General features: G+C 44.3%; 1 protein-coding gene across 1 annotated transcript in view; it reads right to left on the bottom strand.

Annotated features, from left to right (window-relative positions):
• COL22A1 (collagen type XXII alpha 1 chain) overlaps positions 1-7,499 on the bottom strand; it is a 325,582-nt gene extending 318,083 nt beyond the window's left edge. Inside the window, exon 1 of the mRNA XM_037892981.2 lies at positions 7,108-7,499. The gene's annotated coding sequence lies outside the window, so the exon portion shown is untranslated. The remainder of the gene's footprint in view (positions 1-7,107) is intronic.
• Between the last annotated feature and the right edge of the window lie 9,498 nt (positions 7,500-16,997).

Raw genomic sequence — 16,997 nt, 5'->3', positions numbered from 1 at the left:
TGATGTGATTCCTGGCTACATTAAGCACTTTGAGATGAGAGGTGGGGTGGATTTTTTTTGTTTCTCATGCTATGGTGACAGTCAGGACACACACTGTGTGGCTTCCTCACTTGATACAATTGCAACATTCACAATTATAAATGCTTTTCTCCAATACAGGGGTTAAATAGCAGCGTTAGTCAGAACTGAGAAGCAACAGGAATTTCTAAGGCATCCCCAGGGATAAACTTCCCTCTGTGGAGAAGGGAATTTCCACTGACTTGCCAACTGCTTTCTTTTTATCTCAATCAACGTAATCCTTGCTGTTTTGGGAGGAAATACCTTAGATCCTATCAGCAGCTCTGTAATTTGACAGGCTTAAAGCAAATAGCAACTGCAAACCTGAGTAAGGAACAATAAAAACAGAACAATAAAGTTTTGGCTGAAAATAGATTAAAAAAAGCATGAGTCCAAAAATGTGCTAAATGTCAGTAGAGCTAAAAGTTCCCTAGACTGGCACGCCAAGTTACAGAATAATATTGTTGTTTTGACACCTCATACTAAAATCATTAACAGCGAACATTCAGTGCATTACAACAATCAAATTCAGGCACTTAAACCAAACTCAGGCAATACCTCACCACTAGAGCAAGCCAAGGATATATTTGTAATGAACCATATCGATGCCAGAGTAAACAGATTGTTCTCCCAGGTTATCCCAATGTTTGCACATACAGATAAACTCTGAGATATTAGCACTAGCAAAACAAACATTATTGTGTTGGGGAAATCCATCCAACAGGGTAACCCGGCCTGAAAGTGCTCTCAAAGCATTATGTCTCTCACTTGCCAAGGACAGATTTTCATTCATTCCTAACCCCATTTCAGGGCACAGAGAGCTTGTGTAAATTAAAATTTGCCCCTTGCCAGCTACTGACCCACCCCAGTGGTTTGTATGGTTTATGGCCAGCTTTGTCCAACTCAGCCCATTCAGAGCTTTAAATAGGATTCCCAGGAAGGGGCTGGGTTGCTGTTGCTATAGAACACGGGTTCTCAAACTGGGACTCAGAACAGATATCAGGGGTGAGGACCAGCCTGCCTTTCCTATATTGCTAAATGGCAGGGGTTCTAGCTAGCTCCTGGCTGGGTGAAAGTTCTGGGATGGAAGAGATTGGAAACCACCACCCTAGAACCATTTAAGACGTATTTCAGAAGCAATTTCAAACTAACTGATGGGCAAGGATCAGGCAGTAATTCTCCTCCCTGCATCAGACATAGTGTAGCACAAATGGATAGGTGCATTAGTGGAGTGCAGAGACCCATTCTTCCAAGGCATCGGGTCTTGGTCATTGTACACAGAGAGGGAGGATACTTGGCCATGAAAGACCCAGTGATGGCAATCCCTGTGTTCATCAAGGGTCTATTTCTGCACCCACTAAAATGAATGGCAAAGCTCCCATTGACTTCAGTAGGCAAAGGGTCAATTCTATAATTATCACATTGTTTCTAGCAACACAAGGAAACATTATTTTCCTACACGCAATACTGCATTAAGAAAAGGAGTACTTGTGGCACCTTAGAGACTAACCAATTTATTTGAGCATAAGCTTTCATGAGCTACAGCTCACTTCATCGGATGCATGCTGTAGCTCACAAAAGCTTATGCTCAAATAAATTGGTTAGTCTCTAAGGTGCCACAAATACTCATTTTCTTTTTGCGAATACAGACTAACACAGCTGTTACTCTGAATACTGCATTAAGTTACCTTTCCTGATTCTGCCAGGAAGTTCTGTATCTGTTGTGTAACCTGTCTGGCCATAGTTGCTTATTACCATGAGGAGTTATTTTTTATTCCACTCCAAATTAGAGCTTTGGTCTATGATACCACTCCCTCGCCAGCCAAGGTAATAATAAATAGTACTTGTATCGCTCGACATTTTTAGAGTGCTGTGCAAACATTAGCTAGCTAGTCCTCATAGCACCCTGGGAAGTTGGAAAGTAAATATTATAATCCCCGTGTTACTGATTAGGAAACAAGCAAAGAAATTAAGTGCCTTTCCCACAGCCATACATTAAGGCCCTGATTCAGCAAACCACTCCTATTCAGTGCACATGCTTAAGTGCTTTGCTATCTTTAATAGGACTTAAGCTCATTCTTAAATCACTGCTGAGTCAGGACCTAAATCCGTAGCAGAGTTGTCACTAGAACTCAGCAGGACCTAGCTCCCAGACCCATGCTCTAACTCAGGGGGGTCTCAACAGGGGAAAAGGAGGGGTTATGACACCCGGGTCATGGCCACCCTACCCGTCTCATATGGCTACCTGGGAAGGGGTTTCCCAGCTAGATCCCAACTAGAAGGGATGGGGACCTGATGTGGAAAAAGAGGATTTGTGGCATAGAAAAGGTTGAGAACCCCTTTTCTCACCACTAGTCTATGCTGTCTGTCCAATTTCCTTCATAAATGGAGTAAACACATTAATACTGGCCTGAGCGTTCCCCCATATAGTAACACCCATGGAGAGCGGAGGAAGCCTGCTTGGCTACTGTCATGGAGTTTCCATTGTATTCTCTTCCATTGCAGAGCATTTGGGACAAAAAGGAGGGTCTGTGCTCCAAATCCTACAGATCCTCTAGTCTGCATGGGCTCAGGGCCTTCCCAAAGATTCCCTGTGTGTCCACACCAGCTGTGGGTCTCTGGAGCCCTGCTCCCCCTGGTAAAGCAACTCCAATAAAGCCATATTGCCAGGGCTTTCCCAGCCAGCGGCTGATTCCAAGATCCACAGCAAGAGGGAATCAAGATTTCAGAGGGAAGATATTCAGCACTTCCTGAAAATCAGGTCCAGTAAAGTAGGTAAATTCCATTATCCCTGCTTTGGAGATGGGGAACCGGAGAGTATACAGAGGATAAGTGACTTGCCCAAGGTTAGCAGCACCTCTGTGTCAGAGCTAGGTTTAGAGTCAAGGTCTCTTGATTTCCAGTCCTTCCTTCAATTCCAGGACTCAGGCACAGATCATCCCTCAACTGATAGCATGTAAAGTTACAGCCACCTGCAATTGGCTGCTGATGCCCCTTGATACAAGTTATCATTCGTGATTATTAATGACTGAACTTCAAATAAATAAATACGTAACAACTTGTGGAGCTTTTGCAATGAAACCTGAAAGTGGATGATATTTGTCTGGGGTTTTTTTGGTACGTTACCAACCTGAAACCTGGGCCAGTTTTAAAAAGATCTGGTCAGAACTTACGACTTCAGGGGACAAAAAGATTCAAAATATGCTCGTTTTGATCGAAAGCCAGGTAAGACTGAGTGGCGCTGGCCAAGATGTGTTCTGAGTTTGGGGGTTTGTTCAAACCCAAAGCTTGAAGGGAACCTTAACGGCTGCAAACCTACCCAAAGCAAAAATGGGGGAAAAAATGAGCCCTTCCAAATGGAAAATATCATGGCTCAGATAAGTGAGCTGGGACATAAACCTCTTTGATCAGGTTTGCATATGCAAACTTTTGGAGTGTGATGCAAGATGCTATTTCCATTGAAGTAAATTGCAAACTCCCCTATTAATTTCAGTGGGAGCAGGAATGGGCCCGTTAAAGATACATCAGATGCAGTCTCTGTGTAGTAAAGGAGAGAGCAAGTTAAAGTCAAGAGGGAGCCTGTTTCAGGATTATTATGAGATCGCTGCTGGTGTCCTTGTTCCAGTACCACTCCTCTGCTACTTCCAAATGTGCTGTAGGAATTTCAAACACCTTTTCACAAGTACTCAGCCATAATTCAATGATTTCTGCACATTTTGGTTCCCTTACCACGCTGCTATATAGCAAGGACCAAATGATACAGTCCCACCATTGCTTAGTCGCAGCTTGGCCTAAATGAAGACTGCGGGACATGTAACCAGGTCTGGGATGGGGGGAATGTATTACAGTACAACCTTTACTGGGAAACTCTGATGTCTTAACTTCAGTGGGAGTTCCACACATGGAAGGTGGGAAGGATCAAGGACCTATGACTGTTCAAAAGTAATAGAGAACATGGAATAATTTTGGACAATCAAGGGACTTTTCAGTGTAATTAAGAGAGGTTGGGGGATTTTACCCTGCTTCAGATAGTTGAGGTGGCATAGTACAGGGACAAACAAGAAACAGGTACCAAGTGGTGCTTTGTAACAGGGCACCGTCAGTCTAATAGGTGGGGTTTTCTGTAAAGCTCTGCCACCAATGATGGGAAGGGGGAAAGTTTAAGAGTGAAAACTGCAAGCATTCAATGATGATTTAAAAAAAAAAAATCGGTCTCAAAAGAAAAAGCCATAAAATGACAAATTGACATTTTCTTTGAAGCAGACATAATTACAAAGCATTTTGCAAGAAACATATTTTAATGAGAGTTCTAGCGTGCATTGGAGGCAAAGGAATATCTTTTGAAGTATCGTAGTCTCCATCAAGAGCTAGCTCTGGCATGTAAGAGAAATGTTTGCCATAAAATATTTGAAATGTCAGCAACGGGAGTCAGGCAAGGATTCAGCGTATGCACATACAGATTCTCTCTCACACACATGGGACTTAGAGCTCAGAAAACCCACCCAAAGATTTTTATTTCTCCAGGAAGAGCCTGCAGCCAGCCCCCAGACCTAATTCTAATACGGAGTAGTACTTTACTCCATGGGTTGTGCCATATCAGTAACGGGTGGAAGAACTGGCCCCTAGCCACAGCTTCCTCGTCTCACTCATGCGGATGGTCTCACTCAAATCAAGGAGATTACCTCCACTGATCAACTGAGCAAGACTTGGGCCCAAACTGATCAACTGAGGCATCGCTGTCTACTAGTTAGCGCTTGGGGACTGAAATCAGAAGGCCTGGCTTCCAATCCTGACTCTGCCCATTGATCTGCTGAGTGACTTTAGGCAAGTCCCGCAGTACCAGATTCTAGCCTCAGTTAAATCCAGAGCAATTCCACTGAAGTCTGGTCACACAGAGCCCCTGGCGCTGGCCCCTGTCAGGAACGGGATACTGGGCTTGACGGATCATTGGTCTGACCCAATATGACCGTTCTTATGCAAGTCAGTGGAGACTCTCCAGGCTTCCGCTGGTGTAACGAAGATCAGAATGTGGCTCTGAACGTCTCTATGCCTTGGTTTCCACTGGGCGGAATCCCAGTACAGAAACTCCACGCTGCCCCATAGCATGAGCCATATCTACTGGAACAGTCGAGCCCAGTGATAACGGCAGCATATTTGAAGATATTCTGAGAGAGAGATATCCCAGTTCATCATCCTCAAGGCAATAAACGTCTTTCTAATTGCCTTTACTCATGCCGAGCTCTACTTACGCATACAAGTAGTCCCATGAGTCTGCAACACGTGCTCCCAACCATTGCTCTGTAATAATACTCTGTGCATTTTGTAACGATTAGGGTGGCCAGGTGCCTGGTTTTCGACTGGAAAGTCCAGTGGAAAAGGGGACCTGAGAGTGTCCACTCAGATCTACTGACCGGACACCCAAAGTCTGGTTATTGTGGGTGGGGCAGGTCCTGGATCATCCCCCGCACCAGCCTCTACTCAGCCAGGGCTGCCTCCTACCTGAGATGGGCGGCTGCAGCTCCCAGCCCCAGGTCTCCAGGTGAGTCACTCCTGATCTGGGCAGATGGAGGTGGGGAGGAGCGGGGAAAAGCAGTGAGCAACAGGGGCAGGAGCGAAGAGGAGTGAATGGGGGAGGGGCCTCAGGGGGAGAGGCGAGGCAGGGCAGGGGACGTTCCGACACTCCTGCTGGAGTGTCCAATTTTTAAATAGTAACAAGTTGTCAATCCTAATAACGATGTGAATCATGAATACGATACACTTCACCCAAAAGATCCCTAAGCCCTCTGCAAACCAGGCACACACCATCACTAAACTGCATCCTCCACATATGTATAAGGCAACAGTAAACTGGAAAACATGAATGACAGTGACAGGAGTTGAAATCTTGGCAACCAATACTGAGGAGAAACTCCTCTTCTTCCAAAAAAAATAAAAGGTGTCATGGGATCTTCAAGACCAAATGTATGGGTTTGGGGGTGGGGGGAGGGTGCACCCACATGCATGGTGTGTATATTTGCATGTCTAATTCATGCATGCCATTATCATGACTGCATGGTCAAATCTGGCATTTACACTCAAAAATGGCTAGTCAGATGCATAGCTTCTATTTGCGATGGCAAATGATCAGAAGTGCACATGCAAGTGCGGTGACCATGGATGTAAATTAAGCTTACAGCTGCATGCACAGATTTTACAGGTGCCGGCTTCGCAAAAGCTGCCCCTCAAGATCCATGTAGAGCAGATGGAATGTGTTATTTTAAGGTCAGAAGCACACGCACACACACCGCACTGAGTACACACTCAGGGATGCAGAGTGTCAGCTGTCAAAGAGTCAACCACCGCTCTAAGAACATCAGATATATAAAATGCTATAAAAAATGTAAAAAGAACTGCTGAATTAGGCAAGAGCTCTATCTTTAGAGGAAAAGAAAATCTACAGTTAGCAATTGGGTCAAAGTGGCTTTGTAATAAATATGAGGTGGAGGAAAGGTTACCCAGAACTAAATAAGGTCCCACGTGGTTTGGTAGAAAATATATGTACAGGAAAGGGCTAGATAAATCAAAATACTGATCTGAATGTGACCTGCAGAATCAACTTGAAAAATGATGGCTATAAAGGAACGCTCCTGTGAGATCCGAAAAGCTCATATCAGCTTTAAACCTTTGACTTTTCGTAATGGTGACATTACCAGCTTCTAAGTCTCTGCATCTATCTTGTGACAATCAGCCAGGAATCTAGCAGTTACATAGCACCTGGCTCTCACAAGTTCAGTATTGTAATAAGTTCACAGAAACCTCAGCACAGTGTGCAGGCGCAGTTAAAATTTTGCAGACTAAAATAAAAAACGTGGGTTATGTACAATTTAATCCAATTCCTCTCGGTTTTTCGTGTATCATTAACTGCAGATCCTGTTGCTACATGTCTACAAAAACTTCTGCACTAGTTTCGCCCACAGTGCGCAAAGAAAAAATGGATCCAAACGAATAAACCAGTGTTGTCTTCAGATATTTATAGTGCATGGCTGTTAGGATTACAAAAATTCCTCTTACCTGTAGCAAAAAAGCACCAGAAACGCTGCCAACTGTCGCCCAATTCCCGAGCCACATTCAACACTCGGCTGAAAAGTACTTTTCAGAGTTGTCAGCCAAAGTGGAGACTGGCACTTGTTCCCCAGATTGGAAGGGGAAAAAAAAAAAAACACCACCAAAACTCAGCAGGGTCCTGGAGGGGAGGAAAAATCCCACTCTCTATAGCCTACATCCCAGCAACCGACACAGAAATGGAGAAAAATGACACAAACACGCAGAGAAAAAAGACAAGTAAATATAGCTAGAAGGGACCGAGGGAATATGAAGGAGTCCAACTCCAGGGAGAGATGATCTAACTACAAGAGAAGCAGCCCTGAGTAGGGACAATGCTCGAGGTTAGACTAGTCTCTGAGGGAGAGAGCTGGAAAGTGTAATGAACTGGGATCTGGGAAAGGGGGGGCGTGGGAGGGAAGAGGGGTAGGGGGTGTGGTGAAAGGAAGGGAGCTCTCTTGGATAGGAGGGGAGGGGATGAAGCTTCAGGAGGAGAGGGGGACAGAGAGTGGTTTAAGGAGGATGGGGTGGAGGGAGCAGAGAGGAAGGTGCCTAGGGTCTGGTTTGGGGAGGGAGGGGCTGAGAGAAGGGGCGAGGGGCTGATTTGAGTGTGTGCACGAGGGAGGAGGGGAGAGGGTTTATAATGGGGTGTGCTGAGGGGAGAGAGAGAGGAGGGGACAGGGTGTAGAGACAGAGGAGTGGAGCTGCAGAGCAGGAGGAGGCTGACAGAAAAGGGTGACGGGTTGGTTTGGGGTTAAAAGGGGGAGATGGAGCTGGGATTGATTTAAAGCAGGGGGCAAAAGGGAGATAGGGAGGGGGAGGAATATGAGGAGGGGGTTAAGGGCTGGAGGCAAAGAGAGAGACCTGGGAGGAGGGGGTTAGGGTCAGATGGCTGAGAGGAGAAGGGGTTAGGGGCAGGTTACGGGGAGGAGAAGCAGCAAGAGGAAGGGGCTAGAGGCAGGTTTAGGGCAGGGGGAATGGGAGGAGGGGGTTGGGGCAGGTTTAGGGGAGGAGAAGCAGCAGGAAGAGGGGGCTAGGGGCAGGTTTCGGGGAGGGGAGCAGGGGCAGAGCAGGAGGAGAGGGTTGGGGCAGGTTTAGGGGAGGAAGAAGGGACTGGGACAGGTTTGGGGGGGAGGGGAGCAGGGGCAGAGCAGAAGGAGGGGGTTGGGGTAGGTTTAGGGGAGGGGGAGCAGCAGGAGGAGGGGGCCAGGGGCAGGTTTAGGAGCGGGCAAAGGGGGAGCAGGAGGAGGAGTGGGGCTGGTTTAAGGGAAGGGGTTGAGGAGGAGGCTCTGGGGATTGAGTTTCAGAGACTATTAAAGCAGCCCAGGAGAGAGGAAGAAAAGCAAGAGGCTGACAGCTCCTGGGCCAATTATAGCCTAACTTTGCCAAGTATTTTGGTCTCTTTATGGCCGCATCTGAAATAACTGTCTGCAGGGGGAGAGGGAGAAGCGGAGGGAAAGATCAGCCTGGCAGCAGCTGGAATGTCCCATGGGGGACATCAAAGAACCAGCACCCCTTTCCCCTTGCAGGAAGATGACGAGGGGGGCCAAAGAGTGGGGGGCACATCCCTAGTGGCTTTGGGAAAGAAATGCCCATTTTGGCTTTGAGAACAGCTGGCCTCCTCTTTCCCACCCTCCCTGAGCTCAGTGTCTAAATAAAAAGCCCTTGGCAGGGATATTTTTGGTAGAATTTCAGCACTGGCCTGTTTGCTGGAGCCGTCTGTCCATCCTGCACCCACCGCCACATGCCTCTGCTCTTCATTCCTGGACAGACCCAACGGCCACACTCAGACACCCAGGAAATGTCTGCTGCTCGTGCGGCGCTCTGACAATAGGGATGAGGACAGGGCCGGTTTTACAGTGCTGACTTCTGCCACTCGCCCATTCTGCCCCCCTCGCTCCTGTTCAGTGGCACCTTCTCTGGAAGGGGTCACGTTGATTTTCATTGGCCTGCTCTCAAATATGATGCCACTCGGTGAAGGGAAAGGTGACAAAATCTGGCCCACAGCGAGCAGACTGTCAATAGGTGAGCACGAGCGCAGCAGTCCCATTAAGTTGAAAAGGGCTGCTCACATGAGTAGGTGCTTACCGGTCACAGTCTAGTCCACCGAATCCACTGGGCTTCATCCTGCTCCCATTGAAACAACAGCAAAACTCCCATTGACTTCTACGGTGCAGGATCAGGGCCTACGTGCATACTAAGTTACTTCTTTCTTAATGGAATAGCTCTTCAGCTGGCCTAGCTCCCTTAAAGTCAACACAGTTGTGGATGGCAAAAATCCATCTGTCATGTCTGGTTTCTTTTTAAAGGGACGCTCTCAGGTTCAGAGCCATGCTTCCTTCAGGTTACTAACCCCACTTTGGTTTATTCAAATTATTTATTTCTAAAATCCTTTATTTTGCAATCCACTGTTGTATCAACCAGGCAAGGTACTAACAAGCTTCAACAGGACTTTATTTTCAAAGTAGAAACCTCTTCACCAAGCTGCTGCTGCACTCTCTGTAGCTTTCTCCCAGCCTCTCAACTCCTCCCCTCCTTCCTGTTTCCTATCCTTTCAGACTCCCAACAGCCAGCGCTCCCAATTCTAATGATTACAAGCAACATCTAAACACCACATCCACACAAACTTCAACAATGAAAATAAACTGTCCAGTTTCACTTTTGTTTCTAGCCACTTTCTGGCTGTGGGTCTCATGCACTGGTGAAATGCTGCAATGTTTGTGTTGCAAACCAATCAGGGATTATTTATTAGGGTTTTTTTAATAGCTGTTTTTGTTGGAATTGTTTCTTATAAAAAAGATCTTGCAAACATTTCCTTTGGTTTTATTGATTTTTTTAAAAATAAAACCTACATTTCACTCCAAAGGCCATCTAAATGTGTCCATTTAAGATATATGTGGTAATGGCCCTTAGTAGGTAGGGCACTGAAAAGAAATTTGTGCTATTTTTCCCCACACAGTAACCTACCATCACATGCCTGTCAGTTTATGTTCAAGTGACAGTAATATTAGGCTTGATCATAACTAGTCCTAACACAGCCACAAGGGAAGTATGTAACACTTCCTTCTGTGTTAAGGCTACTCAGACCTGAGCTCTAGTTGGTGTGGGAAGCACAGGGGATGGGTGCCAGATACTCCCCCATCTCCACCTCCAGGGATCAAGTGGGTGAGGAACAGGCAGAGCCACTCAAAATACAGCACCCACAAATTATACTCACCCATTCCACTGCATCAGGAGTGCTCTGGGGGTCATCTCTGTGCACAATACCTGCCAGTACTCCCTCTGGGGTGGTGCACCTGTACACTGACCCTTCCTTAGGGCTATGCCTAAAGGCACAATCGATCCATCGTTAATTCTCACAACCCCCTAACAAGTTAGCTAAGAACATCTGATTCTTTTTAACACCTAGGGAGATTAAAAAGCAGAGATCATGGGTTTGCAAACTCACCAAGCTATGCTGGCTTAGTGTGAGGTGTGGTTTTAAACCATTTTATTTAAACCAGCTGAAAAAACCTAGCTGGACACTCTTAGTTCAGATGAAACTAAGGAAAGGAAATCAGGGTTAGAAAGGGCAGGCTTCTGCTCTAGCATTTTGTTTATAACACTCTTCCTGTGACAGATCTTGTCCTCTCTCATTGTGTGCCTCAATCCAGGGTGTTACTACTGATGAGGTACATGTTATTCCTGACTTAGGGCTCTCACACATTCTTTGGACTGCCTCAGGGCCACCATATGTGACCATAAACAGCTTAGGATAAAAAAGACCTATTAGTCCACAGCCAGGGTAAAATATATTCATTATCACGGGGATTCCCTATGGGGATGAAAACAAGCTCTGCTAACGGAGAACATTATCTTTTACAGCTATTCCCCATCCCTTCTCCTGCAGGGACCAACACATTAGTGCAGTGAGTAAGGTCCCAATTCAGCAAAGCATTTAATCAGCGAGCATGTGCTTTTGTGCCTTGCTGAACTGGGGCTTAAATTTAATATTCATAATAAGCTTGGCTTTTTACAAATTCTTTGCGGTGTTGATAGTAATTTTCAGACCTGAGTTAAAACTCTGGGCTGACACTTCAGCTTGTGGGGGTAGAAGGGAGTACATCTATGAGCCAGTGCAGAAAGTTAAGGTACTTGCCGAGGTTTCAGTGGTGTACTTATCCTGCGGCCAGCTAGTGGAATGGTTGCACAGTTGTTCCTGGTACTCTCTGCGGAAGCAGAGCGTATACTTTTACAACAGATTTTGAGCAGGTGTTTTTCCCAACCTGCCCTCAGTCACCGTTCATGTGCTGTGTAGCATCCAAAGTCATATATTACAAAAAGCAGAAGGCTGAGTAGATTAATCACCTCTAGACCTAAGCAGCAGACATAAGGCCATAACAGAACAACATAACATAATATGAATACTAACACTTAGCATAGCACTTTTCTTCTTCAGTCTGATTTGCTTTACAATCAATTAATTAAACTTTAACTTTGCCTAACTTCAAAGGACCAGCAGAAAGTGCTGGGGTTTCTCTCTTTCTAGCACTTGAACTTTCTTTTGAAGCATTTGTTAGCTTTGTAACAGAAAAGGGAGCTTTTCTCTCCAACAACTGCTGCTCTAGCTTCATCAATCATAATTGAATAGTTCAAGTGGTGCATTAAACTTGAGTATTACACTCAGTGATGTCCTTCCGATATACTCTAACACTATTGTATTCTAATACAAATTGTTCACATAAATATCTATTCCCTCATCTACTTGTTTCACAGCTGTATGCATCTAAGCAACAGTTTATCACAGGTTCTCTTCTGGCAAACCTAATAGTTCAGTGTGTTGCTAGTTACTCCTGACTTTGGAGCCATGTGGTGAGCAACACAAAATGAATCTTTCCTGTGTCAAAATCTCTCTATATAAAGTTCATCCATATATAAGATCTTTAAGGGAACTGAAAGTGATTTAAGAATATTTAAATGGTAACTTGAAGTTTCTCTCTTTTTAGGTATTTATAATTAAATGGTTTAATCTCAGACCATTGGAGTTCAGAGATACTATATAGTTACTGATGCATAACTGTAAAGGTTTGCCCCACTTTTGCAATTCCTTGCATTCTGATTGCAGGTCTCCGATTTGCATAATCGCTGTACAGTTACCTCTCAATAACTATACAGTATGCAAAACTCAGTGCTTTACTTGACTGACAACTATTAGTCAATCTGAATGCAGATAGTTGCATAATCGCTGGACAGTTATTTCTCAATAACTGTACTGTGATTATGCAATGCTTCTCTGCTCTGATTGGTTATTCTAATCATTCTGTTCTAATCACTTCCTGAACTTAGCATGTACAAGGCTTTTTCCAGCAAAAAGAAGCCACCTCAGGGTTTTGTTCTCTACAAAGGCAACACAAATTTTACCTGAAAGAAAAGGTAGGAAAATAGAACAAAGCAAATGATATAAATCGTTTATTATATTAAAATATCAAATGGTTTAGAGAAGGTCGATTGGGAGCATCTGTTCTCCATCTCATAACACAAGACTAAGGGGACATTCCATTCAATTAAAAAGGTGAGAAATTCAAAACTGATCAAACAAAATACCTTTTCACACAACATTTAATTAGGTGGTGGAACTCATGGCCACAGGAAGTTGCTGAGGCCAGGAATTTACAAGTTTAAAAAAGGAACCAGTTATTTATATAGATAACAAAAATATTCAAAGTTATAATAGTTAATGCTCCCAAAGAAGTGGGAGGGATATTAAATTTATGGCTTCAGAGCTTAAGCCAGTCTCCAGTTATTAGAGGTCAGGATGAGACCTAATGTGGGTGGCCAATTATCCTGCATCTGCCTGCTGTGAGGTTCTTACACTTTTCTCTGAAACATCTCCTTCTGATCACTGTGAGAGACTGGATACTGGATTAGACGGACCTCAGGTCTGATCCAGCCTGGCAATTCCGATGCTCCTAGAAAAAGGGGTGTGTCTTAAAATGACAGCTCCACACTACTCAGTTGGAAAATTTTTGAGCAGCTGTATTCATTACGATGTACAGAAATGAAAAGGAAACTGCCAAGAGGAATGTAAACATCCGTAAATCATAATCTTTTCACCCTAGTGTTGATTGGCTGGTTTTCATTAATAAATGGTAGGATTTGCCAGTACCCTCCCCTGATTCACAAATCACTCATGGTTTAGAAATCAAGTTGCTAAATCCAGTGCTGAAATCAAAATATCATACACCCATTGTCATTTATAAATCTGAATGAAAATCAAATATTTCTATAAGCCCCATTGCTTTCAAAACAGCACATTCTCTAAAAAACTGATGTATGCTAAGCATTTTACAATGTACTGCCGGCTCTTGAGACAGGTTGTTCTTTATTTGGCTACCTGCATCCTACAGAGTTCTTCTATTTTAAACCTGCATTCATATCTCCATCTATTCCCAAATCTCATTAAATAAAAATCAATTGTAAACATAATTATAAAGCACTGAAGTCACCTCCCAGGCACTGCAGAGGACATAGCTGCATTCTAAGCATGTCTTTTTTCCCTAATAAATTATTATCTCATCCTGTATCATCTGATCAATGGTTTTTCTAAGGCACCTCTCTCCATTATATCCAAGTTTTGACCCTACATATGCAGATCAGCATTATAAACAATCTAATCCAGTGTTTGAAAAGTTGTGGGATATTGCACCAGAAATTTGTCACTGCTGCAGGGTTAAATATTGCCCCAGCCTTGTCCTTTGCATAATTTTAAGCAGAAAATTCTACTTTGGAGAAAAGGAGAAGATATTTTTGTGACAGCTTGATTTAAAAAAGAATTGGTGGCTGAAGCTGCTCAGTGGTTTCAAATGTTAGCAGGACTCCTGCTAGAGATGCAGTAATGGGCAGAGTGCAGGTGAGACAGTCAAAGGTACAGGGTAACTGCAAGTTATCACATGGCAATCTCCATCAGAGGCTCTAAAATCAATGCACAACCGAGTTAGGCATGAGTAATATAAATAAAAGGTTTCTGTACATGCGATATCTGGTATTATGTGACAATGCAGTTCTATAATTAAATGATTTTTCCCCCAATTGCAAGAACTAACTTGTGTGGTGCTGAGCCACTGCATCAAGTAATGCATCAATGCACATTTGAGAACAGGCTGCTATTTAAGTGCCATTGATACAGTTCAATACTGGGGTTTCTGTTTAGGTTTTCAACTTACTGACTCAGCTAGACTGTGCATTGTGCCGTGGCATTTGCTGGAAATAGTATCACTGATTTAACAGCATTTCTTCCACTTTATTCATCATGACGCCAGGTTTGAAGGATCTGGCTTTAGTGCATTACAAACTCACCTGTGTCCTCTCATATCCTGGGCCACATCATCAGCTGGTATATAAATCAGAATAGCTGCCCTGATTTCAATGGAGCTAGGCTGGTTTACAGCAACTGAGGATCTGGCTTCATATCTTTAGGTTGCTGCTTACAAAATCTAACTGGGAGTTGTCCAGCTCTACCAGGACAGAGCGGCATCTCACTTGTATGGTCTGGCCGCCTGACTGTACACAAACAGCAAAGTGGCTGTAATTCCAGATTCTTACTCTTTTTAAAAAATGTGATAACTTGCTGGGCTGGAACATCATTACATACACTCCATGGAATAGGATGGTGTGCTGAACGTAGCTAAAATTTGTCATGCTTTTTTGTGCACCTTACATTTAGATTTCACCTTTAAATGTCTAGGCACTCACCTTGTGCAGAATTCTGCAGCCATTTTGTTCTCAGAGTTTAGCCAGATTGTCAGACAAGATGCACACTGTGTGCTCTCTCCAGGTGATCTTATTTTTGCATATGGTCTTCAGTTTGTCCTTCTATTTATGTAAACTCAAGGTCATTTTGATTGAAAACATCTTTGTATAGCAAGAAACTTCAAGATGAGAATGCTGTGCTAAGGTTAAGGATAGTGACATAACTGAGAAACACAATAAGAACCATGTTTTGAATGAGATGTAAGAGTAAGGTTTCATCCACTTGTGAAAAATAAAGACCTCACAGCAAATTTTGTAAGAGTAGAGGGCATCTACTCTGATGTCCCGGCCAAATCATTATGGACCCAATTCTGCCATCCTTGTTCATAGTACCTTATTCCAAAATTAATCCCATCGGAATGGCCTCTTCTCAGGTTTGCACTGATTTACAACATTATCCTTTGTACTGAGTGTTTGTTCATGTGACTGAAAGAAACCTCATTTAAATGCAGAACTGCAGTGTCACATCATATCTGCTATAGGGTTTACTAAAGCAACTGAACCTGCAATCAGTATAAAAACAGCAAATTAGATGTAAGAGAATGTGTATGCAGACTGTAGAGAGCATAAGTGGTGTGGTAGAAAGGTTTTAGCAGCATGTGTTTGAGATGGGACATTACTTACGACTAAAGAAGCATGGATACAAGCAACGCATATGTGGTATATTTACTAAGTGTGTATAATTTTGCTTTCAGTTAAACACCAGCTTACAGAAAAAACAATGTTGCAGCGCCCACGCCAAGCATACTCACTCAGTCAATGTCTGTTTGCAAAACAATGTGGGAAAATGAAAAAAGGCCCCGGACATCAGAAACAACATTTGGATCCAAGGATTTGTTCGTACTTTGAAAACTGTGTATGTGATCTCGTGGATATACCATTGTGTGACATGACATTTTGGAAAAGAGAAATCCAGGGAAAGAATGAAAGCAAAACCGTGAGGGAGGCAGAAGGAAGGTTGCATGGTTTGTTATTGGTAGGGAGAATGACTGAGGAAAGGCAGAGGTGAAGTAAGGATCTCTGCTTTGAGAGGGTTGGGGTTCTTTTATGATGTTCTGTTTTGATTCCTCTGTGGAGAAAGGGATTAGTTACTCAACTACCCTACCAGGGGTGGGGTAGGGGATCTCAGGGGAGATAGGAAAGGGGGAAAGGGCAATGGCTTAAAGGACTGGTTCAAGGAGGGTCCTCTGCATAAGGAGACAGGGAGCAGGAAGGCACAGAGAGAAGGTGTTCCAGGCTGGCATCATTGCTGGATGGAAGGAGCAGGAGACGCAATATGCTGAGACAAGAACTGATATGTGGGGAGGGCAGAGTTGGGAAGGCCCCTGAAAGGAGGTCTGAGAAGCTTGAATGTCACATGGTGGAAAGTGAGGAGCCAATGGAGGGATTGGAAGGGGGTGGCATGGTCAGAGTGATGGATCAGGAAGATGGGTTTAGCGGCGGCATTTTGAACAGACCAAGGGGGGGCAGCAATCTATGTGTGAGGAAGGCCAGAAACTATTCTGCAAAGTGGAGCAAAGTTTGTAACTGAGTTGGGGGCAGCCATATTCAAAGTAAATTCCCTGGTATGATTGTACCTGGAGTGTCACCAGGGCCTACATGTCTGGCAGCCGTCTCCAAGGTTCAAAGAAAGTGCGGTTGCCTGTCCATGAAAATGGCACCCCTTATAAGTGTAGAAGCTGGTTCTGGTTGCCATGCTGCTCTCGCTGGGAGGCTTTGCATCTTTCCTGAGTCTCTGCACAGCTCTGGTCTGACGTAAGGGCTGTAAAAGCAGAGATGAGGTCAACCCAGGATCCTCAGGGACTTCATTTCTATCAGGTGAATTAAGAGCTTCTGCCCTTTGGGCTGATTGGGGAAGGAGCTGTGCTGTGCTGCTCTTCGCATCTCTAACGGCAGCGTGCTGTGGGACATCTGGGCTTTGGAGGAAAGTCAACTGTGCGAGACCAGAAATACAGCCCATTCTGGGAGGGCTTATGGAAGAGAAGAGGAGCGAGGTACTAGTAATGCTGTTCTTTACCACATCTTGCAGCAAGCAACTCCATGTGCACCAGTAGATGACCTAGAAGGAAACC

This window comes from Chelonia mydas, chromosome 2 (assembly GCF_015237465.2).
Source record: "Chelonia mydas isolate rCheMyd1 chromosome 2, rCheMyd1.pri.v2, whole genome shotgun sequence".
Classification (NCBI taxonomy): Eukaryota; Metazoa; Chordata; order Testudines; family Cheloniidae; genus Chelonia; species Chelonia mydas.
This window is presented reverse-complemented; position numbering and strand designations above follow the sequence as displayed.